We start from the raw sequence: 25416 nt of genomic DNA, 5'->3' as shown, positions 1-25416 counted from the left end.
GTGTCTCTCCTCTCGGTCCACAAAATCGTTCCATGGCACCCCGCCGAGTGACCTGCTTTTCGCTCAGGTCTTCCTTTCATTCCAAGTCAGTAGCCAGGACAATCCAAAGACAGTCCCACATCTCTGAAATACTTAAAATTCCTCTCTCTTCCAAAAAGGTGACTTCACAAGCACTTTGTCTGACACCTTTCTACTGCCTGCTGTCCTCCAAGCCCGGACACACTCGGGCGGGCGGCGGGGTAGGGTCTGCAAGGCCGGCTCTTGATAGGAATTATCTCCGGGGGGCCGAGTCCGCCGGGTCCCCGGGGGTGGTCCCAGCCCGGCCCCCACCGCGCCGCCCCCGCCGCATTCCTGAGCCGGGAGCGCACCGGGGAGCGGGAGGGCGGCCGCCGCCCCGCGCGCCCACCCCCGGCCAGGTGAGCGCCGCAGCCTCCGCGGGGTTCTGCTCAGCGGGGCCCCGATGCCGGGAGCTGTTGAGGCTGGGTAGCCCCGAGGGCGGACAGAAAAAGACGGGTTTTCTACTTTGCCGGCCGAGGGCTGGATGTCTGAGTTCGGACAGGTTCCGGGACGCTGGCCAGCTGCGCGCGCTGCGGTGCGACCCGGCGCGGGACCTGTTGCAACCCGTCCCCACCCCGCCCTCGCCGGCGCGGCACCTGGCCCGGAGGCGCGGCCCGGGCGGGCCCGCGCTGCCCTCCGCCGCCCGACGCGCAGGTGACTCCCCGCCTCCCGCGCCCTCGGCCTCCTGGGACGCGAACCGTCGGCGCGGGCGCGGCTGTGCGCGGCGCGGGGCGCTCCCGGCGGTGAGTGGGGTCCTGGCTCGCGACCCTCCCTGGAGGGCGCGGGGCGACGGCGGGGGCGGGGACCGCCGACAGAGGGGAGGCCGCGCGCCGGATCGGACGGCCGCGGGCGTGGAGTTGGATCCTCGCCTTTCTCTGCTTTTCTTTCCCGGGCGCGCGGGTTAGGAAGTTTGCAAAGTTCCGTCTCTGGCGGGCCGCGTTCGGCCGCCCCAGGGACCCGCGCCGCCCGCGGTGGGCTTTGGATCCCGTTTCCTCCTGGCTCTGGGGTCCGCGGCGCGGGGGGTCTCGGAGGGGCGCGTGTGCCGGAGCCGCGGCTGCACAGCCCCTGGGTGTACTTCAGATCCCGCGTGGGGAAACGAGCTCAAAAAGGAAAATCCAAGTTTGCCTGGACACCCTCTCCCATTTGTGTGGGTCTCGCTTCTGCTCTCAGAGGGTTCCCGACTACAGAAACTTTTGAGTTTCCCGGCCCCTGGGTCTGTGACCTTGGCAAGCTCGCCGGGTCGTTCTGCTTCCTATCAGATTCTGAGAACCGCTGCTGGTGGCCTTCAGAGGAGAGGCGATTACTGCCGCCGAGTCGCATGGAGACGTTAGGCCTGTTCTTTGTGTCCTGTTGGGAGAATGATTACCTTCATGGCGGGTGTGGGTGGTGAGAAGGCAGGTAACGTGTGTGTCAGTCCTTGGGATTACGGGTAAGTGAAGAGACAATAGTGCTTTATAGGGAAAAGGCTGGCGGTCCGGGAGCACAGGTCTGCCTGGGGACTGTGCCCAGAGGGATGCAGTTATAAAGTGGAGTTAAGAGCTAAGGTCTTAGGGCTTCCCTGGTGGCTCAGCTGGGAAAGAATCTGCCCGCAATGTGGGAGATCTGGGTTCGATCCCTGGTTGGGAAGATCCCCTGGAGAAGGGAAAGGCTACCCACTCCAGTATTCTGGCCTGGAGAATTCCACGGACAGTATAGTCCATGGGGTTGCAAAGAGTCGGACACGACTGAGCGACTTTCACTTCATTTCACTTCACTTCAAGAGTCAAGGAGGCCAGAACAGTAGAAAAGAGCCCTGCTGGTGGCCAGTAGTCAAGACGAGGCTGGATGTCCCAGGGCTCCTTTCCAGATTCCCCTGGAGTTTCTTCTGCCAGGTTCCTGCCGGGCACCTCCCCTCTCCCCTGTCTCACCCCCAGCACAGGCAGAGCCCCAGGGAAGTCAATGATTGATGCTGAATCAGACTTGACAAGAAACAGGATAGGAAACAGTGAGGAAAGAGAAAGCCGGTCTTTTTGGTCTTCCAGAATAACCAAAGAAGGGGGAGTGGTGTGAAACCAGATCTGGTAGGGGTGGGATGGGTCCTTGGTTGTGTTTGATTTCTCCCTGTCTTCCTGCTGTTCCCGGAGTGATAGAGGCCCACACACACCTTCCAGTCAAAATTGCGTCCCTTGCTTTTGAGTTTACAGCGCACGTGGTGTACGCACCTGTGAAGGATGCTGGCTGCACCCAGCAGAGTCTGCCTAAGGGGCTGGGTGGATCCTGCCTTTCAAGTTGGCACATTCTAGACCCCAGATGCTCAGAGCGTATTGTGGGAAGCATCACCCATTGAACAACTGCTGAAAGGGATTGCACACAGGAAGACAAACCACACCTCTTGCTGCTGACTCAGTGATGTTTTTAGTGATCACTCTTTGGAGGTTGTTGCTTTAACCTTAACTGACTAAACTCTGGGATGGGTTAGTTAATTTATTATTCTTTCTATTATATCCCCTCCTGCTACCATACTCCTTACAGTTTGTGGTGGAGCTTTTCTTGGTCGTGACTTAGTCACCCTGTAACAGCTCACCTCCTGCTTCCTGTCCACTTGCATCACACAACTGTGAGTTTCCAAGCTGGGAAAGGAAGGATCCTTCGAGTCTGGAGACCCTTGTGGTGAAAATGTGATTCCAGTAAATCAGGCCTCTTCTATAATATAAATCTGGTGGGAGGGGACCTTTTGAAAAGGCCCCACACTTAGCTTAATTTAACTAATTATTTGTAAACTTACAAGTTGTCCTTGTATAGCTAGTTAGGTAAGTTCATGTCTCTCCCTCTGTAACTTGCCAGATGTAAGTGTTCCAGGGGTGTTTCACAATTTCACAGTCTGTAAAACACAGTGTTTTAAATATACTTTTGTTTGTTTAATTATTTCTAACTTGGAAGTGAGAGGTATTTTAGGACTTTGTTGGTGAATTTATTGAATATCAGAATGCCCCCCCCCCGCCAATGCCACCACCATGGGAACACAGTTCTTAATGATGAATTTTAAGGATACCATGGATTAAATTTTATACAGATATCACCTATGCTCCATCAAGAATTAAATCCACCAACATTTCTCTGAGCAAACATGCCGGAGCCTTCAGGTGACTCTTCCTTCCTACCAGCCTGCAAAGTACAGCCTGGCTCCAAAGGGGATCAGCATCTGCCAGTTGGGAGATGAGTACCCTAGGTTGCTGACCCTGAAGGTGGGGAATGGTGGAAAGGGGATGCATAGAGGTGAATTTGGATGGGAGCCAGTTAACTTCCACTAGGAAAGGAGGGTTTTTGAGGAGTTGAGAGGCTAGCGTATGTAAAAGGTTAGGGACAGGGGTTGAGGGAGGCGAAAGATGTTTTGAGCAGCTGTGATGCTGTGAGGAAGATGCCCCTGGGCTGGAGAGATGATCCAAAGATAATGGATATTCACCCGCTGGACACGTCTACTTTGTGACTTGCTTGAGTCACATGATTTGGCTAATACCAGGAACCTTTTCCTCAGGGGACATCTAATTACTACCCAGTTTGTGTTTTATTTTTCACACTGTCCTTAAGAGTAAGGCCAGATGTCCCCTAGAGGCACAGGCCATTCATCTTCTGAGCTATGTGTCAAATAATCTGAGCCCATCCTTGGGGAAGGCACGGTGGTAGTGGGCTGTCTCTCGAGGACCGGTGTAGGGTCTGTGTCTGAGCCCATTCTTGGGGAAGGCACAGTGGTAGTGGGCCGTCTCCTGATGACCGGCGTAGGGGCTGCTGTGACCTCCATGTTTCTGGCAGCAGCCTATATTTATTTTTTTTCATTAGCATTTTTTCTTTGGCTGCTGTGGGACTCAGTGGTAGCACACAGGATCTTTGTTGCATCATGTGGGATCCTTCGTTGACGTGTACAGACTGTCTGGTTGCGGGGCTCACTAATTGCGGCATGATGGCTTAGTTGCTCCGCGGCATGTGCGATCTTAGTCCTCTGACCGGGGATCAAACTCGTGTCCCTACATAACAAGGTGGATTCTTAACCACTGAGCCACCAGGGAAGTCCGAGCAGCCTGTTTTAAAGAATTTAATACAAAAGTTATGCACTCATGATGTGTAAAGGTTATAATTTTGTGCTTCTGTGCCCCTGTTGTTGTTCAGTTTCTAAGTCATGTTCGACTCTTTATGACCCCATAGACCGCGTAGCACACCTGTCTCCTGCGGTTTGCTCAAATTCATGTCCATTGAGTCAGTGATGCCATCCAACCAGCTCATCCTTTGCCACCCCCTTCTCCTCTTGCCTTCAAACTTTCCCAGCATCAGGGTCTTTTCCAGTGAGTCAGCTCTTTGCATGAAGTGGCCAAAGTATTGGAGCTTCAGCTTTAGCATCCATCCTGCCAATGGATATTTAGGGTTGAGTTCCTTTAGAATTGACTGGTTTGATCACCTTGCAGTTCAAGGGACTCTCAAGAGTCTTCTTCAACATCACAGTTCAAAAGCATCAATTCTTTGGTGTTCAGCCTTCTTTATCCACCTCTCACAACCTTACATGACTATTGGAAAAACCGTATCTTTGACTGTGCAGACCTTTGAAGGCAAAGTGATGTCTCTGTTTTTTAATATGCTGTCTAGGTTGGTCATAGCTTTTCTTCCAGGGAGCAAGTGTCTTTTAATTTCATGGCTGCAGTCACCATCTGCTGTGATTTTGGAGCCCAAGAAAAGAAAATCTGCCACTGTTTACAGTATTTCCCATTCTTTTTGCCATGAAGTGATGGGACTAGATGCCATGATCTTAGTTGCTTGTAATGTTGAGTTTCAAGCCAACTTTTTCACTCTCCTTTTTCACCCTCATCAGGAGGCTTTTTAGTCCCTGTTCAGGCTTGTGCCCTATCTGTATATTCATTAAATATACACATATTGGCTATGATGCCCTCACCAATGTGTTCTGCTCTGGGAATGTGGGGTTAGCATTGTTCTTGGCTCTCAGGAAGTTCATTGTTATGAACCTAGTAATAAGTACAAACAGATATTAATGGACCAGGTTCCTTTACTTAGTATTCCCTTCATGCTCTCTGAAGATCCCAGCAGATACTGTATATGTTCACTAATAATTTGTGAACTTGGATGTTATCACACCTGAGTTAGTGGTGATTTTCGCCAGAGTATTTAAATTCTCTTGGCCTCTCAAGTTTTTCAGTGATGTCATGAAGGGCTTGAATACTTGATCACTGATATGTGTCATTCTACTCTGAAATTCTGTGTGATCACTTTTATTTTTGGGTTCAATAAAATAGCATTAGCTAAGGTCTCCCCAGAGTGTCACTGGAATCTCGTTATTTCCACTTCTGTTATCCAGCTTTCATTTCGGAGAGTTTTAGATCTCTATTTACTATTACATTGCTTCTCAGATTGTATAAGCATTACTCACTTGGGGAAGAAAAGGCAGTTTTCAGAGCACTAAGATGTGGCATCTTCCACCTCAATGGCCGTGATAGAATTGCTCACCGTAGGGTGTCTGACTGTCATCCATATACACGCACAGCGATGATGGCTTCACTATAAACAACGAGTTCCTCTAAATGCTCAGTCTCATCTGACTCATTCAACAGCTGTTTCCTGATTTTTTTTAATCTACATTTTTCTCAAATAAATGTCACTCCTGAATTGTTTGAGAAAAGTAAAATAAAGTTAGGGTGTTTTTAAAGTAAGGAACTGTTGACAGTGTTGCCCAGTGATTTCCTTTTAATGTTTTCTTTTTTCTTTCAGTCTCAGCCCTTCCTTTGCTTTCTGGTCTCTTGCTGCCCTTTAACTGACCTCTGTTTGCCCCTACTGTTCCTTCTTGTCCCCTTCTTTCTTCGCCTCGGTCTTCTCTTTCTTGTTTTATTCCTCTCTCTTTCCTTCCTCTCCCCTTCCTTTGTCACCTTACCTTTCATCTTTTCTCTGCTCTGCACGCCCAATCCCTGCTTCTGTTAGTATTCCCCTCATGCTCTCTGAAGAGCCCAGCAGATACTGTATATGTTCACTAATATCTTGTGAACTTGGACATTATCTGACCTGAGTTAGTGGTGATTTTGGACAGAGTATGTAAATTCTCTCGGCCTCTCAAGTTTTTCAGTGATGCCATGAAGGGCTTGAATAGTTGATCACTGGTATGTGTCATTCTGCTCTGAAATTCTGTGTGTGTGATCACTTTTATTTGAGGGTTCAATAAAATAATGGTTTTTGTTCATCTGTTTAAAATCTTTCTTTGTTTCCACCTGTCATCTTTCTCCATCATTTCAAGTCTCTACCCTTCCACATTATATGTTTCTAAAACTCTGTAAAATAAAATTATATTAAAATATAAATTACAAGGGAAATTTTATTCTCTAACAGCCAAAATATGTTATAAATAAAATTTCCATTTACACTTTAATATTAAATACAGTGTTTACATTTGTAGCATTTTTATACATTTAAAAATTTTATTCTTTTCCTTCCCAGTGGATGGAAAAGATGTACAATGTACAAAAGCTGTACAATGATCATCTAGTTAAAACTAAAGATTTGCCTTATTTGGCACATCTAATAATTCCATCTTTGCCTTGATTGTGTTCTGCTTATTAGATAAGCATTTTGTCACTACCATGGAGACTTTCATTTTTCTGTTTTTCATAAACTTATAAAGTGAGTTCAAGTTGGAATAAAATATTCAAATAGAGTGCAAATAAGACAGTAAAAAGAGGGTAATGGTGTTATTGAAACTGCATATTGGTGTGCTGACAGTCTTACTGGGCAGGAAATTGAAATATTTGTTAATGGATGGATTAACCACTGGATTTGTCAGAGAAGAGTTACTTTCAGTGTTAGTGTCTAATGCAGAAAAGTTCACAGGGCAAAAGAACTAAGGAGGGAACCACTTATACATATAATTGAGTCTTTCTTTTAAAAAAATCTCAGCAGGAAAATGATACAAAAGAAAATTAAAAGTACACCCTATGTCTACAATTTCCATGTTTGTTAATGCCAGGCGAAAAGCATCAGCCTCTAGACAGTGAAAGTGAAAGGAACATCGCTTTGTTGCAAAAGCATTTGTTTGTGCAGTTGGCTACTTCTTGTACACGCATATCTACAGTCCTGATTTTCATCCTGAAAAATCAGTCGCATCTGGTCCATGCTCAAAGGCCTAATTCAGAGTCCTATTATTAAGACAATGTCCTCACACTATTTTACATTCTGTGTTGTGTTTATAGATTTACTTCCATCTAGCAGGTTACATCTTGTACATAGTAGAGTTAGGACAAGAAACCTAAATGGAAAGGAGCATAAACTCTCTTCAAAGCCATTGGATCCTGAATACTATTCCTCAGAAATTTGGCACAAGAACCCTTGACCATCCCGAGTAAGATATCACATGTGGAATACGTGACTTGATAAAATCATTAATGATTCGAGTTAAAGAAACATATTGTTATCTTTGATTTTAATATCATTGCATAATAATAACATTATTTGAAGGAGACCCAAACAGTTTGCTTATGTTTCATATGGATGACTTTTATTTTTAATGTTTTTTATTGTGGTAAAAGTCACATAATATAAAGCACACTGTTTTAACCATATTTAGCTGCACAGTTCAGGGGTACTAAGTATACTCATACTGTTGTATGCAGCGCTCACCATCATCCGTGTCATGGATTTTTCACGTCTCTAAACTGAGACTCTGTCCCCATCAAACACTAACTGCCCGTTCCCCGGCCCCCGCCTCCCCCCATTCCTCATCCTCTGACATCTACCGGTGTGCTTTCTGACTGTGAATTTGACTGTTCTAGTTATCTGGTGTGTAACTGGAATAAAACAGTATTTGTCAGCATCTAATCACTGGAAAAGACTCTGATGCTGGGAGGGATTGGGGGCGGGAGGAGACGGGGACGACAGAGAAGGAGATGGCTGGATGGCATCACCAACTCGATGGACATGAATCTGAGTGAACTCTGGGAGTTGGTGATGGACAGGGAGGCCTGGCGTGCTGGGATTCATGGGGTCGCAAAGAGTCGGACACGACTGAGCGACTGAACGGAATGTATATTGGAATCCTTTTTTCAGGTTAACTTAACATATGTCCTGCAAACATATTGTACCTTCTTTTTTCCCCAGCCCTGTGCTCTACCCGGTACTCATTGGTAATCTTATTCACAGTAGTGTGTTTATGTCAATTTCCAATCTCCCAATTTATCCCACCCCTCCTTTCCCCCCCTTGTGTCCATCCTATACCTGGATAAAACCATAATTCCCAAAGATACATGCACCTCAGTGTTCCTCACAGCACTGTTTACAATAGCCAGGCCATGGAAACAGTGTAGATGCCCATAGGCAGAGGAATGGATAAAGAAGATGTGGTACATATATACAGTGGAATGTTACTTAGCCAGAAAAGGAACAAAATCGTGCCCTTTGCAGAGACATAAATGACTTTCTTGGTTTGTATAAAGTATGGTTACAACTGAGACTTGCCTGGTGGCTCAGATAGTAAAGAATCTCCCTGCAATGCAAGAGACCTGGGTTCGATCCCTGGGTCAGGTAGATCCCCTGGAGAAGGGAATGGCAAGCCACTCCAGTATTCTTGCCTGGGGAATCCATGGGCGGAGGAGCCTGGCCGGCTACAGTCCATGGTGTTGCAGAGTCGGACGTGACTGAGCGACTAACACACACACACACACACACACACACACACACGCGTGCACACACACCCCTGAAGCAAACAGAAGCTAGACTTTGATAATGTAACCGATGATAGCACACCTTCAGAACAGTGCTAAGTTCTTTCCACTTAGAAGTGTGCATTGTTGTGGGTATTGGATTTTGTTACACCCTCCTACAGTTTTGGAGAGAGGCCACAGGGAACCGAGGATACTCTTCCTATGAAATCCTTAAGACCTAGGGTCCATTATACATTCCAGCAGCATTTTACACATTTAAGAAATGTGTTTATTTAGACTTCATTGACTGATTTCTTTGTGTGCATGTGTTTCATGAACAAGCGAAAGGAACCAGTGAAGAAACTTATTGAGAAAATAATAAAAGGGCTGACTTAGCATAGGCTCTTTTTCCAGTCACATTTTTTATTTTGGGAGGGGCGGAATTTCTGGGAGGAAATAAAAGAGGAATACTCTATTTCAACTGTGATATCTCGGAAGGCTTGATTAAAAGTGACTCCCAAGGGAAAAGACATAAAAGACTGCTAGATGTTGTTATGTTTTAGATGTTCTGATATTTTTTTATGGCTCTTTACACAAATTGAAACTAATATTTTCCCAAGCTAGATATATTATTACCATTTTTTAGCATGTTAATGAAATAAATGTATGTCAGTTTGTACAGTATCCACATCATCTTCCCATGGTTTTAAATGTTTACTTTCTAACAGTCCAAGATTATTTTTTTGCTGCTAAATATTTATAACACCTTGAATTTCAATGGCTGTTTCCAATATAACTTCAAAAAATACATTTTCTCAAGGCATTGTATTTAGAAGCTTCCGTTTTTTCCCTAAAGTGCACTGTTTTTACTAATGTATTTGGAAAGCCACTTTCATAGTTCACAGTGGAGCACTGAATTATGATGTTTTCCTACAGCACCTGTTCTTCTGTAAATGTCAACGTGAGCCACGGTTGACCTTTTATTACCTTAAATAGACTCAAAAGGTGGGCCAGGAATGCATTTAACACATGTCCAACCTTCCTCTTCAGGTGACCTGTGTTGCCTGCGGTGCCCTGGGCTAAATATATCAAATCTTTGTTATAAATTCTGCTAAAGTTCAGAAACTGAGATTGAAAGATCCTGAACCCCACTTCTGGTGGGATCAGGGAACTGTAGATGGGTGTTGTGAAGGGAGAGGAAAGGCAAGGCAAAGAGGTGAGCAGATGGATGAATGGCTGGATGGATAGATGGAGGGATGGACGGATGGATGGATTGATGGACGGATGGACGGATGGATGGCTGGATGGATGGATGGATGGATGGCTGGCTGGCTGGCTGGATGGATAGATGGATGGATGGCTGGATGGATAGATGGATGGATGGCTGGCTGGCTGGCTGGATAGATGGATGGATGGATGGACGGATGGACGGATGGATGGACGGATGGATGGATGGATGGATGGATGGACGGATGGCTGGCTGGCTGGCTGGCTGGATAGATGGATGGATGGCTGGATGGCTGGATGGAGGAGGCATAGAGATGGATCCTTAGATATTTCTCCTTTGTGATTACACAGAGAGAATAAAACACAAGAGGAGAACATGAGACATGAGACCTATCCAAGACAGTGGGGATATGTACTAACCAGTATGGTAAGGGCACTGGTAAATTAGAATACTGTTTGGTGGCCTTTGAGGGGTTTCCATTCTACTGAGGGGGATATAGGCCGTGACAAGTAAATAAATACCTTTGCTGTTTTACAGCATGGTAAGTGATATAGGTTAAATAAATCAGGTAAGAGAATTAAGCATGGCAGACAGGGTGTGTGTGTGTGTGTGTTTTTAATCAGCAGTCTAGAAGACTTCTGTAAGGTGGTGACATATAAGAAAGGAGTGAAAAAAAGGGGTGTTCCAGGTAGATGAGCAACTAGTGTCAATATCCTAAGATGGGAATGAGCTTGTAATGTTAAAGGTAAAGAAAGAAAGGTGCCCAGGGAAGATGTTGGAACCGACTGACTCTATAGATCTGGAGCCTGAGGGAGCAGTCATGTCTGGGGTTTGTCTGTCACCTGTGGACACAGGGTGTGTCCACCTGTAAGGTTCCTGGGGAGAGTGTTGACAGAGACGGTTGAGGACGGAGATGAGTGTAGCTCCCAAGTTCAAGCCTAGAAATGGGAAAATGGGCCTTGATGACATTTGAAGGTAATTCTCACCTGCTGTCCTGGAATCCAGCATGGAGGAAATCTCAGCTGTGTTTTTTCGATATTGTTGGCTCTAACAACTGTCACTATAAAAATCACTATAAAAATCGCTAACACTCTAGCAGTTCTCAAGATAAAAGGAGATCCTGGTCCTACTGCAAGTTCTGCCTGCCTTTAGAACAGAGAGATTTACATACTTCTTGAAATCATAATCTGGATTTCTATCAGGGTAACTTCTGGGATAAACTGAAACTTCTTATCAAGTTGTAAAAAGAAATATAGACTTTGAAGCTTCTCAGGGCTGCTCAGGAATATATAGTTTACTCCAGTTTCATGTTAATGATATACGAAACATTTATAATCATAATTCATTTAAACACCCAATGAATCCTTTCTTCCTGCTGAAATAAATCTGTTTGATAATAGAACTGACATTAATGACACAGGGAAATGAGTCATGCTTTACAGCTAATTTGTATCACTATTTCTGTTGAAAAATGCAAGACTTAGAACTTTATTTCGTTAAGATGAAGTGCAGAGAAGTCATTTTTCAGAATGACTTTAACATAATTAAATGTTTTAAAATACAAACTTTAGGGAGAATCTCCAAGTGACACAATAACATCTCCATACTTCTGATAAAGTGCTCATTTGAAATTAATTTTTTTTTGATAGAGAGCGTGGATTTATCTAAGGACTTTTACAGTACTCATTGGATTTCTGATTATTCTCTTAAAGTGTTTTACAAAAGGGTAATAATTTGTATTCCTGAAAAACTAAGCTCCCCTTAGTAGAAACAAATAGGTGCTTACAAGTTCTGCACATGCGTGCATGAGTGCTTAGTCACTTCAGTCGTGTCTGACTCTTTGCAACCCCATGGACTGGAGCCTGCCAGGCTCCTCTGCCTATGGGATTATCCCAGCAAAAGTACTGGAGTTGTTTCCACACCCTCCTAACTCAGGGATCAAACTCATATCTCCTGCGTCTCCTGCATCATAGGCAGATTCTTTACCACTAGGCACCTGGAAAGCACCACTCCAGTATTCTTGGGCTTCCTTTGTGGCTCAACTGGTAAAAGATCCACCTGCAATGTGGGAGACCTGGGTTTGATCCCTGGGTCGGGAAGATCCCCTGGCGAAGGGGAAGGCTACCCACCCCAGTGTTCTGGCCTGGAGAACTCCATGGACTGTATAGGCTATGGGGTCGCGAAGTGTTGGACATGCCTGAGCAACTTTCACACTTCATGCACACACCTGAGAAGCCCAAACGTTATGCAGAGGTTTTAGCATTTTTAAAAAATTATACTTCAGTATTTTTGGCCTATCATACTTTGCATGTGTGCTAAGTCACTTCAGTCGTGTCTGACTCTTTGTGATCCCCTGGACTGTAGCCCGCCAGGCTCCCCTGTCCATGGGGTTCTCCAGGCAAGAATAGTGGAGTGGCTTACAATTTTCTTCTCCAGAGGATCTTCCTGACACAGGAATCAAACCTATGTCTCTTTACGTCTCCTGCATTGGCACTAGCACCACTTTAATCAACTCTAATTCTGTTACTTTGAGTTTTTAAGATAATATGTGATTAGCTGGTTATTTAACAGTTATGTCCATCCTGAGCACTGATGAGCATGCTAAACAGACACAGTCTCCTCGATCACAGGCTCCTAGCCTTAGGAAAGAGGTAGAGAACAAGGCCTTTAATTGATGCATCACACAAGATGCTCAGTGCCAGAAGTGCTATGGTTGCCCCTTGCCCTGGCCATGTTCCTGACTCTCTGAGAGTTGGAGATGATGCTGCATCTGTCTCCCTGAGCTACTTATTTAAGACCTCATTAACTACCTGTAGTTATTTTCATTTTGTTTTCTTTATGGCCCCCATAACAATATAGCTTTCTTTTCTGTATGTTTTGTACCTGTTCATGTGTTGTTTTGTAATAGTTATTAGACTGTTTTCTATGCAGTGTTTTGAAACCTATTACAGCCAACTTAGCACGTGAATGAAAAAAGAAGAGGATTTTCTAAAGTTAAAATTACCTGTTGGAATAATTGTTTTATCAACTTTCTTTTTCTCCAGTGGGAACATCCTCTTCCCCAGTGTGAACAATATATATCCATTGATAAAAGTGTGTTAGTTGCTCAGTCATGTCCAACTTTTTGCGACCCAATGGATTATAGCCCACCAGGTTCCTTTGTCCATGGGATTTTCCAACAAGAATACTGGAGTGGATAGCCATGCCCTTCTCCAGGAGATCTTCCTGACCCAGGTATCAAACACAGTTTCCTGCATTGCAGGCAGATTCTTTACCATCTGTGCCACCAGGGAATCCCATATATTCATTGTTAAAAAAGTGAAAGTCGCTCAGTCATGTCCGATTCTGTGACCCCATGGACTATATACAGTCCATGGAATTCTCCAGGCCAGAATACTGGAATGAGTAGCCTTTCCCTTCTCCAGGGGATCTTCCCAACCCAGGGATCAAACCCAGGTCTCCTGCATTGCAGGTGGATTCTTTACCAACTGAGCCACAAGGGAAGCCCAGTTCATTACTAAACATTTGACAAATACAGAAAGGTGTAAAGAGTTTAAAAAATCACCCATAGCACCACCGTTCAAAGACAAGCACTCTCATTTTTGTGTGTGTTTCCTATTGGTTTTGGATGAATTTTCTTAATTTATAATTTTGCTCTTGAGTAGTTCAGTAGCCTGCTTGTTGTCCATATGGACATCCCAGCAGAAGCGAGAGACACCTGACTGTCTTGGTTTTTTTGTTCTTTTGTTTTACATTTGAAAATGGGTGTGTTTAATGTTGTTTATTTAGCTTCAATAAAACGAAGCTGAATGGTGGAGGCTGACCCAGGGGAATCCAGGACAGGACTTAGTAGGCAGGTCTTTGTCACACCTGAGTGAAACATGCTTTCTTACCACCTCCCTGCTTCCAAGTAAAGTTTGCGAGTTTGTGGGTATCTATTCCCAATTTTTTCAGCAGGTAATATAAATATCATCTTAGAGTTTTAAGGCAAAAGGTGTGCCCCCAGAACCCAACTTGTGACATGCTATAGGACTCTGTCCAAAAATGTGTCCTTTGCCTGAATACATACAGAGAGTACACAGGAAGAAAATAAGAAAAAATGGAGACTTATTACTAAATAAACTCCATCCCATATGACTACCTCGCCGTTTATAGCCATATTTATGGCAGATATATAGTAAGGCTTTTATAGAAACCCTTTGCATCAGTACAGGAACATGAGGTTTGGAGTCACAGACTGACAGTGACCAAGGTCTTACAACGAGTATGTGGTAGAGCAGAAGTCGAATCCTAGGCTACTTTTCCCACTCTGGGTCACTGAACCAACCTCTGATCTGTCGTTTGCCTTTAAAATCATTCTCCTTCCCTGACTCTGATGCTGGGAGGGATTGGGGGCTGGAGGAGAAGGGGACGACAGAGAATGAGATGGCTGGATGGCATCACCGACTCGATGGACATGAGTTTCAGTGAACTCCGGGAGTTGGTGATGGACAGGGAGGCCTGGCGTGTTGTGATTCATGGGGTCGCAAAGAGTCAGACACGAATGAGAGACTGAACTGAACTGAACTGAAAGATTACCCTAATATGCCTTTTTTTGTGTTCTCTTTGGATGAACAGTTTCCATTTTTCAAATATTCTTTACGACATGATCTTCCCCCCACCCTCCTCCATCCTGTACTTATAGAACTAGTTTTTAATGTAAACTTAAGACTTTAAAATTTATTGTATTGGGTTTCAGCCTATCCAGTTGATATATTATCTTACTATGTAAGATCATTTTGAATATTGAGTCTGTCATCTAACATATATGTTGTTGTTCAATTCTGTAAACTGTATCAATGTTTTTCTATTTATTGGTACAAATAATTGTCACACACATTGATCAGGACCAGGCTGAGATGGAGCACTTTTGGCACAAGATGCAACCAATTAAGGTTACCTTGTTCCATTCCTTGGATCTTTTGGTGTTCTAAAATCATAATAAAACACAATTTAGGAATAGGTCAGATATTGGCCCAAGAGTAATTTGCTTTAATTTCTCTTTCATTTTAAGCCATACATAGAGTAATTCTCTGCAGTTTGAGTATTAAGTACATGTTCTCTCAGTAAAGTGTTTATTCGTTCTCCTACATGTTTCTCTACAGGACTTACTCAATAAATACTTCCAAATATAATAAATGACTATGTTTTATTGTCATGAACATAAATTCATGGTCTTTATGTTCTTACATTTGAACTATAGTTTAGACTTCCCTGGTGGCTCAGATGGTAAAGCATCTGCCTACAATGCGGGAGACCTGGGTTTGATCCCTGGGTCGGGAAGATCTCCTGGAGAAGAAAATGGCAACCCAGTCCAGTACTCTTGCCTGGAAAATCCCATGGACAGAGCAGCCTGGTAGGCTACAGTCCATGGGGTCGCAAAGGGTCGGACACGACTGAGCAACTTCACTTTCACTTTAGACTGGGGCTGCCAATGTATTGAAGAGCAGCCAATAAGAAACAAACCCTGGAATTATTTTGGTATGAAAGTGATTGTCATGCTCCTCCCTAATTAAAAGAGATTAAGGAAACTGAGAAATGATTAGATAGTGAGCAAATGATATTTTCATCGGGGTTTATAGAACGAATTGCAGCTGCTTAGTTTTGTCCTTTTCATGAGTTTGATAAGATGGATGATTCTCTTGATGACCACGTATGGAGGCATTGGCACCCACACTAACTTTGTGTGCCACATGGGCATATCCGCTTGTGGGCAAGTCTGCACCCACACTGCATGTGCCACAGGAGCATGAATTCCTTGGCTTGCTCTGTGGAAGCCTGTGACCTGCACTATTGGCCATTTTGTCCTAAGTGGTGTTATGAAGTCAACTTAGAATCTTAGGAGGCCACAATTAGGTATCTGATTACTCTTGGCAGATTATTATAGTGAATTTTAAATTTAGTAGTAGCTTCTTTAATGTTTTCATGGTCATCTTAAATTTCTTAAAATCAAAGTCAAACATAATATTGGCAGAGTTGGTGATGGATGGGGAAGCCTGTCGTGCTGCTGTCCACAGGGTTGGAAAGAGTCGGACATGACTGAGTGACTGAAATGAACTGAAAAATTTGAGGAAAGAAGAGATAAGTTATTTTCAACTGTTGTCCACTGTAGATGATGCTTTTATCAGACAAGGATGTTCTGAAAGAAGCCTTTATAAAACATTTTCTCATCTTCCATAAGCAAACATTTTGATGCACATCATAGAGTCCATGCCCGCTCCAAAAAGAGTGATTTGAGGTATCTTTTTCCTCAATATTTAAAAGACTATCAAATGTCCATTAAATAAATTTGCCGAAAACTTGTTTAATAATAACACACTAGAAAAACAATTGAAATCATTTGTGAAGGGTAAATTAATTTTTTTAAGTTCCTTTATTTGACATTTTTAAGATTTCAGATAAAAATAATCCTATGTGTGTTTATGTTAGCTTTCTAGGGCTGCTGTAACAAAACGCCACAAATTTTGACCTATAACAATAGAGTTTATTCTCTCACAGTTCTAGAGGCTAATAGTCTGATGTCACGGTGTCCTTGGGACCCTGTTTTCTTGGAAGCTCTAGGGGATAATCTGTTCATGACTTTCTCTTAGGTCTAGTGTTGGCAGTAATCTCTAGGATTCCGATCTCTACCCTCTTCAGTCACTTGGAGTTATCCTGTGTATTTGTCTATGTTTTGTGCCTTGCAGAGAATACCCTGTTTCCAAATGAGATCACATTTACTGGTACTGAGGGTTAGGTCTTGAATATATTTTCTTGGGGGACTCAGTTGAATCCATGACAGCACTGCTGTTCAGTTGCTCAGTCGTGTCTGAATCTCTGTGACCCCATGGACTGCAGCACACCAGGTTTCCTGTCCTTCATCATCTCCCGGAGCTTGCTTAAACTCATGTCCATTGAGTCACTGATGCCATCCAACCATCTCGTCCTCTGTCATCCCCTTCTCCCGCTTTCAATCTTTCCCAGCATCTGGGTCTTTTCTAATGAGGCAGCTCTTAGTATCAGGCGGCCAAAGTATTGGAGTTTCAGCTTCAGCATCAGTCCTTCCAATGAATATTCAGGATCGATTTCCTTTACTATTGACTGGTTTGATCTCCTTGCACTCCAAGGTGCTCTCAAGAGTCTTCTCCAACACCGCAGCTCAAAAGCCTCAATTCTTCATTGCTCAGATTTCTTTATGGTCCAACTCTCACATCGATACATGACTACTGGAAAAACCATAGGTTTTGTTATGTGGACCTCCGTCAGCAAAGTAATTCCTCTGCTTTTTAATACACTGTCTAGGTTTGTCATGGTTTTTCTTCCAAGGAGCAAACGTCTTTTAATTTCATGGCTGCAGTCACCATCTGCAGTGATTTTGGAGCCCCCCAAAATAAAGTCTTCCACTGTTTCCCCATTTATTTGTCATGAAGTGATGGGACCAGGTGCCATGATCTTCATTTTTTGAATGTTGAGTTTTTGGCCAGCTTTTTCAGTCTCTTCTTTCACCTTCATCAAGAGGCTCTTTAGTTCCTCTTTGCTTTCTGCCAAAAGGGTGGTGTCATCTGCATTGGTTGAATAGCAACAGCCTAAGACTGAAGTTGGTAATAGGATGTCAGGGACATTGGCGATACTTATCTCTCTGGGATTTCTTTCAGCCAAAGGCCTGATCTGGGGCCAGCCGCTTGCCCATGAGCTAATCATAACCTCAGACTATCTGTTATTTAAGAAGCTTATAATTTCTCCTTGGAGCGTTTTTCCACCAACCTTTTATTTCAGAAGTGTTTCCAGTGATCGTTCTGTGATCAGAAACTGTAAACAATGCAGACTAGGTTTAGCTGTTGGCTTAATACTACAGTTGACAAAACAGTATTAACATTGCTGATGGGATGACAGAGACTCTGCCTTTTTTTGAATCCTAAAAGACTTTTGTGACCAAATGTTTTTTATCTTTAGAGTAATTATACTGTAACATATTGTTGAAATGTAAAATAGGAATACTAGTATAATAATAATTATGGTAAAAGCTGAATACTTTACAGGCATTTGCCTCATTGATTTCATAGAATGACCTAATGTCATGAGCGTGTACCTGAGCAGGACCTATGGGGCCTTCCTGGGGCAGACCCCTCCCCATATCATCTGAAGTACCCCCACCTTAACAACATCTCATATTTTCCTGAGTTTTCCAGGTGCTAAAACCCACCACTAAGTAAAAGAAACTGATGGCCAGGAGTATAAAGCCCCAGAACACTGGAGCCTGAGGACTGATAATGTTATTCCTGTGACATCACGCTGGTTCAGTTCAGTTCAGTGCAGTCGCTCAGTTGTGTCCGACTCTTTGTGACCCCATGAATCACAGCACGCCAGGCCTCCCTGTCCATCACCAACTCCTGGAGTTCACTCAAACTCATGTCCTTCGAGTCAGTGATGCCATCCAGCCATCTCATTCTCTGTCGTCACCTTCTCCTCCTGCCCCCAATCCCTCCCAGCATCAGAGTCTTTTCCAGTGAGTCAACTCTTCGCATGAGGTGACAAAATACTGGAGTTTCAGCTTCAGCATCAGTCCTTCCAGTGAACACCCAGGATCGATCTCCTTTAGAATGGATTGGTTGGATCTCTTTGCAATCCAAGAGACTCTCAAGAGTCTTCTCCAATACCACAGATCAAAAGCATCAATTCTTTGGCTATCAGCTTTCTTCACAATCCAACTCTCACATCCATACATGACCACTGGAAAAACCATAGCCTTGACTAGACAGACCTTGGTTGGCAAAGTAATGTCTCTGCTTTTTAATATGCTATCTAGGCTGGTCATAACTTTCCTTCCAAGGAGTAAGCGTCTTTTAATTTCATGGCGGCAATCAGCATCCATAGTGATTTTGGAGCCCAAGAAAATAAAGTCTGACACTGTTTCCACTGTTTCCCCATCTATTTCCCATGAAGTGATGGGACCAGGTGCCATGATCTTCGTTTTCTGAATTTGAGCTTCAAGCCAACTTTTTCACTCTCCTCTTTCACTTTCATCAAGAGGCTTTTGAGTTCCTCTTCACTTTCTGCCATGAGGGTGGTGTCATATGTATATCTGAGGTTGTTGATATTTCTCCCAGCAATCTTGATTCCAGCTTGTGCTTCTTCCAGCCCAGCGTTCCTCATGATGTACTCTGCATAGAAGTTAAATAAGCAGGGTGACAATATACAACCTTGATGTACTCTTTTTCCTATTTAGAACCAGTCTGTTGTTCCATGTCCAGTTCTAACTGTTGCTTCCTGACCTGCATACAGGTTTCTCAAGAGGCAGGTCAGGTGGTCTGGTATTCCCATCTCTTTCAGAATTTTCCACAGTTTGTTGTGATCCACACAGTCAAAGGCTTTGGCATAGTCAACGAAGCAGAAATAGATGTTTTTTTGGAACTCTCTTGCTTTTTCCATGATCCAGCAGATGTTGACAATTTGATCTCTGGTTCCTCTCTCTTTTCTAAAACCAGCTTGAACATCTGGAAGTTCATGGTTCACATAATGCTGAAGCCTGTCTTGGAGAATTTTGAACATGACTTTAATAGCATGTGAGATGAATGCAATTGTGCGGTAGTTTGAGCATTCTTTGGCATTGCCTTTCTTTGGGATTGGAGTGAAAACTGACCTTTTCCAGTCCTGTGGCCACTGCTGGGTTTTCCAAATTTGCTGGCATATTGAGTGCAGCACTTTCACAGCATCATCTTTCAGGGTTTGAAATAGTTCAACTGGAATTCCATCACCTCCACTAGCTTTGTTCGTAGTGATGCTTTCTAAGGCCCACTTGACTTCACATTCCAAGATGTCTGGCTCTAGGTGAGTGATCACACCATCATGATTATCTTGGTTGTGAAGATCTCTTTTGTACAGTTCTACTGTGTATTCTTGCCACCTCTTCTGAATATCTTCTGCTTCTGTTAGGTTCATGTCATTTCTGTCTTTTATCGAGCCCATTTTTGCATGAAATGTTCCCTTGGAATCTCTCATTTTCTTGAAGAGATCTCTTGTTTTTCCTAGTCTGTTGTTTTCCTCTATTTCTTTGCATTGATCCCTGAGGAAGGCTTTCTTATCTCTCCTTGCTATTCTTTGGAACTCTGCATTCAGATGCTCATATCTTCCCTTTTCTCTTTTGCTTTTTGCTTTTCTTTTCACAGCTATTTGTAAGGCCTCCTCAGAAAGCCATTTTGCTTTTTTGCATTTCTTCTCCATGGGGATGGTCTTGTTCCCTGTCTCCTGTACAATGTCACGAACCTCCGTCCAGAGTTCATCAGGCACTCTATCTATCGGATCTAGACCCTTAAATCTATTTCTCACTTCCACTGTATAATCATAAGGGATTTGATTTAGGTCATATCTGAATGGTCTAGTGGTTTTCCCTACTTTCTTCAGTTTAAGTCTGAATTTGGCAATAAGGAGTTCATGATCTAAGTGACAGTCAGCTCCTGGTCTTGTTTTTGCTAACTGTATAGAGCTTCTCCATCTTTGGCTACAAAGAATATAATCAATCTGATTTCGGTGTTGACCATCTGGTGATGTCCATGTGTAGAGTCTTCTCTTGTGTTGTTGGAAGAGGGTGTTTGCTATGACCAGCGCGTTCTCTTGGCAAAACTCTGTTAGCCTTTGCCCTGCTTCATTCCGTGCTCCAAGGCCAAATTTGCCTGTTACTCCAGGTGTTTCTTGACTTCCTACTTTTGCATTCCAGTCCCCTATAATTAAAAGGACATCTTTTTTGGGTGTTAGTTCTAAAAGGTCTTGTAGGTCTTCATAGAACCGTTCAACTTCGGCTTCTTCATCGTTACTGGTTGGGGCATAGGCTTGGATTACTGTAATATTGAATGGTTTGCCTTGGAAACAAACAGAGATCATTCTGTTGTTTTTGAGATTGCATCCAAGTACTGCATTTCAGACTCTTTTGTTGACCATGATGGCTACTCCATTTCTTCTAAGGGATTCCTGCCCACAGTATACAATGGTCATCTGAGTTAAATTCACCCATTCCAGTCCATTTTAGTTCACTGATTCCTAGAATGTCTATGTTCACTCTTGCCATCTCCTGTTTGACCACTTCCAATTTGCCTTGATTCATGGACCTAACAGGAGTATATAGCCCCAGACTTACTGGAGCCTGAGGACTGATAATGTTACCCCTGTGACACCACGCTGGTACCTCACCATTAACCAGAGAGTTGTGCATCAGATGCTTCTGAGATGCTTCTGCCTCACCTGCCTTTAAAAATGCTCTACTGAAGCATTTCAGGGAGTTCAGGGTTTTTGAGCAGGAGCCACAAGTTGTCCCTTCAGGGCCCTGCAGTACGCCTTTCTCCAGACTCCGACGTTTCGGTTTGTTTGACCTCACTGTGGATCAGGAACACAAACTTGCATTCGGTAGCAGGCACAGGCTGAGGCTTGCGTACATAGGTCGCTTGTCCATGAACTTCACAACTCGGTAAGTCCCCTGAATACAAATGAGTTCCATTCCAAGACTGCCTTTTGCAAGTCCAGTTTGTTCATAAATCAAGCAAAGTTAACCTAGGTACCCAGCTAGCACAATCAGAGTGCAAGCTGCAGTTTCACTCATCCTGTTGTTGCTGGAACACACATTCGCATCTTTGAAAGCTCACAACTTAAAAGTTCATGGGTAGGGAATTGACTGTGATTTGGGAAGCAGGGTTTGAACCTAGTGGTGTGACCCTGAACACAAGCTCTCACCCTCCCAGTTATATGTTATTTTTATTTTGTTTTCTATTCAAGGCAGGTGAAATTGCTAGTGAGCACAGTTTGCTTTAAGATAATTGTAGATTCACATCAAGTTGAGAGAAATAATACAGAGAAATTCGTTGTTATCTTTTATGCAGTTTCCCTCCTTTTAGGCAGCGGTTATCTCTTGAGAGTCCCTTGTACTGCAAGGAGATCCAACCAGTCCATTCTAAAGGAGATCGATCCTGGGTGTTCATTGGAAGGACTGATGCTGAAGCTGAAGCTCCAATACTTTGGCCTCCTCATGCGACGAGTTGACTCACTGGAAAAGACTCTGATGCTGGGAAAGGTTGGGGGCAGGAGGAGAAGGGGGTGACCGAGAATGAGATGGCTGGATGGCATCACCGACTGTGTGGACATGAGTTTGAGTGAACTCTGGGAGTTGATGATGGACAGGGAGGCCTGGCGTGCTGTGATTCATGGGGTCACGGAGAGTCGGACACGACTGAGCGACTGAACTGAACTGAACTGAACTGATATCTTGCAGAACTGTAACTCTGTATCATAATCTTTGGGGTTTGGCCTTTTTCACCCAGCATACTTCTCTTGAGGTTCATTGAGGTTGATCAGGCATCAGAAGTTAGTTCACTGTATAGCTGATGAATACTCCATGATATGGGGGTACCACAGTTTGTATAATACTCAACTGCAAAAGACGTTTGGGTTGTTTCCAGCTTGGGGCTGTTATAAATAAGGCTGCAGTAATCGTTCATGCACAAATCTTTGTGTGAAGGTAAGTTTCCATTTCTCAGGATCAACCCTAGGAGTGCAGCTGTTGCCTTGTGTTAGTTGTATATTTAGTTTTGTAATTGAAATGTCCAAACTTTTTTTAGAGTGGCCCATGCATCGAAATCTATTCTTTTATACCTTGTTTATATATTTTATATTTACTGATTTCATTTTTGCAATTTATACTTCCCACAATGACCCTGAAGTTTGATAGCAAATGCAGTATGTGGTGGTTTGGGGGTCTTTTGAATCATGTGTTTTGCAAGGCTCTTTTTCTGGAGTGAGTCATTTAAGTAATAGATGAGCCAAACAGTCTCCTCAGCTTTTATATCATCAAGAGATTTTATTTTTCTCTCCTCAACTCTATCCTGTGAAAAGAATATACATGAAATAGTGTGTGAAAAGGATATACTTTCTAAGAGTTTTTAATGTTTATTAATTCAGTTCAGTTCAGTTGAGTCGCTCAGTCATGTCCGACTCTTTGCGACCCCATGAATCACAGCACGCCAGGCCTCCCTGTCCATCACCAACTCCCGGAGTTCACTTAAACTCTTGTCCATAGAGTCGGTGATGCCATCCAGCCATCTCCTTCTCTGTCGTCCCCTTCTCCTCCTGCCCCCAATCCCTCCCAGCATCAGAGTCTTTTCCAGTGAGTCAACTCTTCGCATGAGGTGGCCAGAGTATTGGAGTTTCAGCTTCAACATCAGTCCTTCCAATGAACACCCAGGATTGATCTCCTTTAGAATGGACTGGTTGGATCTCCTTGCAGTCCAAGGGACTCTCAAGAGTCTTCTCCAGCACCACAGTTCAAAAGCATCCATTCTTCGGCGATCAGCTTTCTTCACAGTCCACCTCTCACATCCATATATGACCATGGGAAAAACCATAGCCTTGACTAGATGGACCTTTGTTGGCAAAGTAATGTCTCTGCTTTTTAATATACTATCTAGGTTGGTCATAACTTTCCTTCAAAGGAGTAAGCGTCTTTTAATTTCATGGCTGCAATCAGCATCCGCAGTGATTAAACGATGCTAAATTTTTCTATGTCTAAAGGCATACCCAATTCGTTTTGTCCTCAAATATAACCCTTCGAATATTTAGCAACTGAACTCTTAAAGTGCTGTATTGAGTCTATAACTAACTACAGGTGCTATTTTATTGCAGTAGCTCTTTATGCAGGATCCATTGCTTTGTTCTCTCCCATTAACATTTATATTAAAAGATGGCTCTTTTATAAGTACCCCCCTGTAAACAGCTCTTGCAATAAATGAGTAGATCTCTAGACCATGGTTGAAGGATAGCTTCTCTCCAACGGGACAGATCAAGTGTATTTATTTCTTATCTTAACTCTTATACATCATTTCTCAACTTCAGTGCTTATGGCTGCTGTGTTTTTCCTGTGGTGTGTTTTTTCTGCATTGTATCTGGTTTTGCTCTTGATTAGTCCTGTAGGGTTTCACTTTTATTCTCTGTTCCAATTATTTTTTTCCTTCATAATTAATTTTTCATATGTGTCCTCCTAGTTTTATTTTACTTTCATAATCCCTCTGATCTCTGTGATTTCTCAGCTTACACATAGTTCAAGAATGAAGTTTTTAATAATATTTTCAGTGTATATATTTGCATAGGTAAAGCTCAGAAATGAATTGAGTATTTTTTAAAGCACTTTATTCATTTTGATTTCCAGATGGAATAGGCAGGTAGCATCACATGTTTTAGGAATTCAAAAGTTAAATTTCAAAAGTTTAAAAATGAGTGCTTAGGAGGCCTGGGGCTGTTATGAACAGTCATCAGTTGCCTACTGTTTTTAACAATTACAGATGATCTGTGTGATTTCCTGTGATCACTGGATGTTTGTCGCTGCATGTACTGGAATTATCAAATGAAAACTACACTTTACTAAACCTTAGGAAACTAAACTTTGATCAGATTGATTCGTTCTGTCAAACAAAAACCTTATTTCTTTATTAATAAATGAGTATTAATGTGCAAAAGAGAACTTTAATGAACACTGCAAAAGTCATTATTTAGTAGTTTAATACTATTCACAGGAAGTGAGTGACTTGATGAGGATTTCTCAACCTTAGCACCATTTGCGTTTTGGACCAGGTAATTCCTTACTGTGGACAACTGACCTGTTCATTGATTGATGTGTACTTCACAGCATCCCTGGTCCCTACACACTGCATGGCAGTAAGATACCTCCCCACATGTCCTTAAGAACATCTCTAGACATTGCTTGTGCTTAGAGTAGGGGTGGCATCAAATCTCTCCTATTGAGAACCTCTGGGCACCTATATAAGATTGAGACATTTATGAAAGTTTCATTCTTAACATCCTGGTACATGCCGATAGATGAAGTTGGATGTTATGAGGTAATAGAATAATCGAAATTTACTTCTTTATACCTTATCTCTCATACTAGCAGACAAGTTAATCCTTATTCCTGCAGTCCATGGAGGAGTGAGAGCACGTTATCCCAAAACTGCGCCATTATTCCATGGGGTCAGGAGGACTCTGTTGCCCAGAACTCAGATGCCATGTTGCACGGGTGATGCCGTGTTGCACGGGTGATGATGGTCCTGGGACCCAGGGACAGCTCCAGTTGCTTTGGCTTTGGTCAAGTTATGGCTCAAGCTGAGAATCCTCCGGGAGACTGAAAACAACGTGTTCTCTTTTTTTCTTATGTCAGATTTAATCTTTAGGTTTCATTACTGCTAGATTTTCTCTGTATAACCTCCAAGCCTAGGGATGGAGGCAGGCTTGTCTCCATCTATTTACATAAAATAGTAAAATAAGGTACCCTGAGCCCCGCTCACTCCTCAGTCTGGCTTCCTATACACTGCATCTGTCCTGACCTTTTCTCCCCCAGCAAAACTATGGCCCTGTTTATTGTCCATTCCTCCGTGACTTCTGTCTATGGTTAGTGACCCTTGTTACGTGTTTTCAGGTGAG

At 43.3% G+C, this 25416-nt stretch overlaps 1 protein-coding gene across 1 annotated transcript in view; it reads left to right on the top strand.

The window, feature by feature from the left end:
- Positions 1–684: 684 nt before the first annotated feature.
- The window catches only part of SACK1B (scaffolding CK1 anchoring protein B), a 108490-nt gene continuing 83758 nt past the window's right edge, over positions 685–25416 (top strand). The window contains exon 1 of the mRNA XM_055406822.2: positions 685–800. The gene's annotated coding sequence lies outside the window, so the exon portion shown is untranslated. The remainder of the gene's footprint in view (positions 801–25416) is intronic.

Source organism: Moschus berezovskii, chromosome 23 (assembly GCF_049115385.1).
Source record: "Moschus berezovskii isolate FMDL1 chromosome 23, NW_MosBer_1.0, whole genome shotgun sequence".
Lineage (NCBI taxonomy): Eukaryota > Metazoa > Chordata > Mammalia > Artiodactyla > Moschidae > Moschus > Moschus berezovskii.
This window is presented reverse-complemented; position numbering and strand designations above follow the sequence as displayed.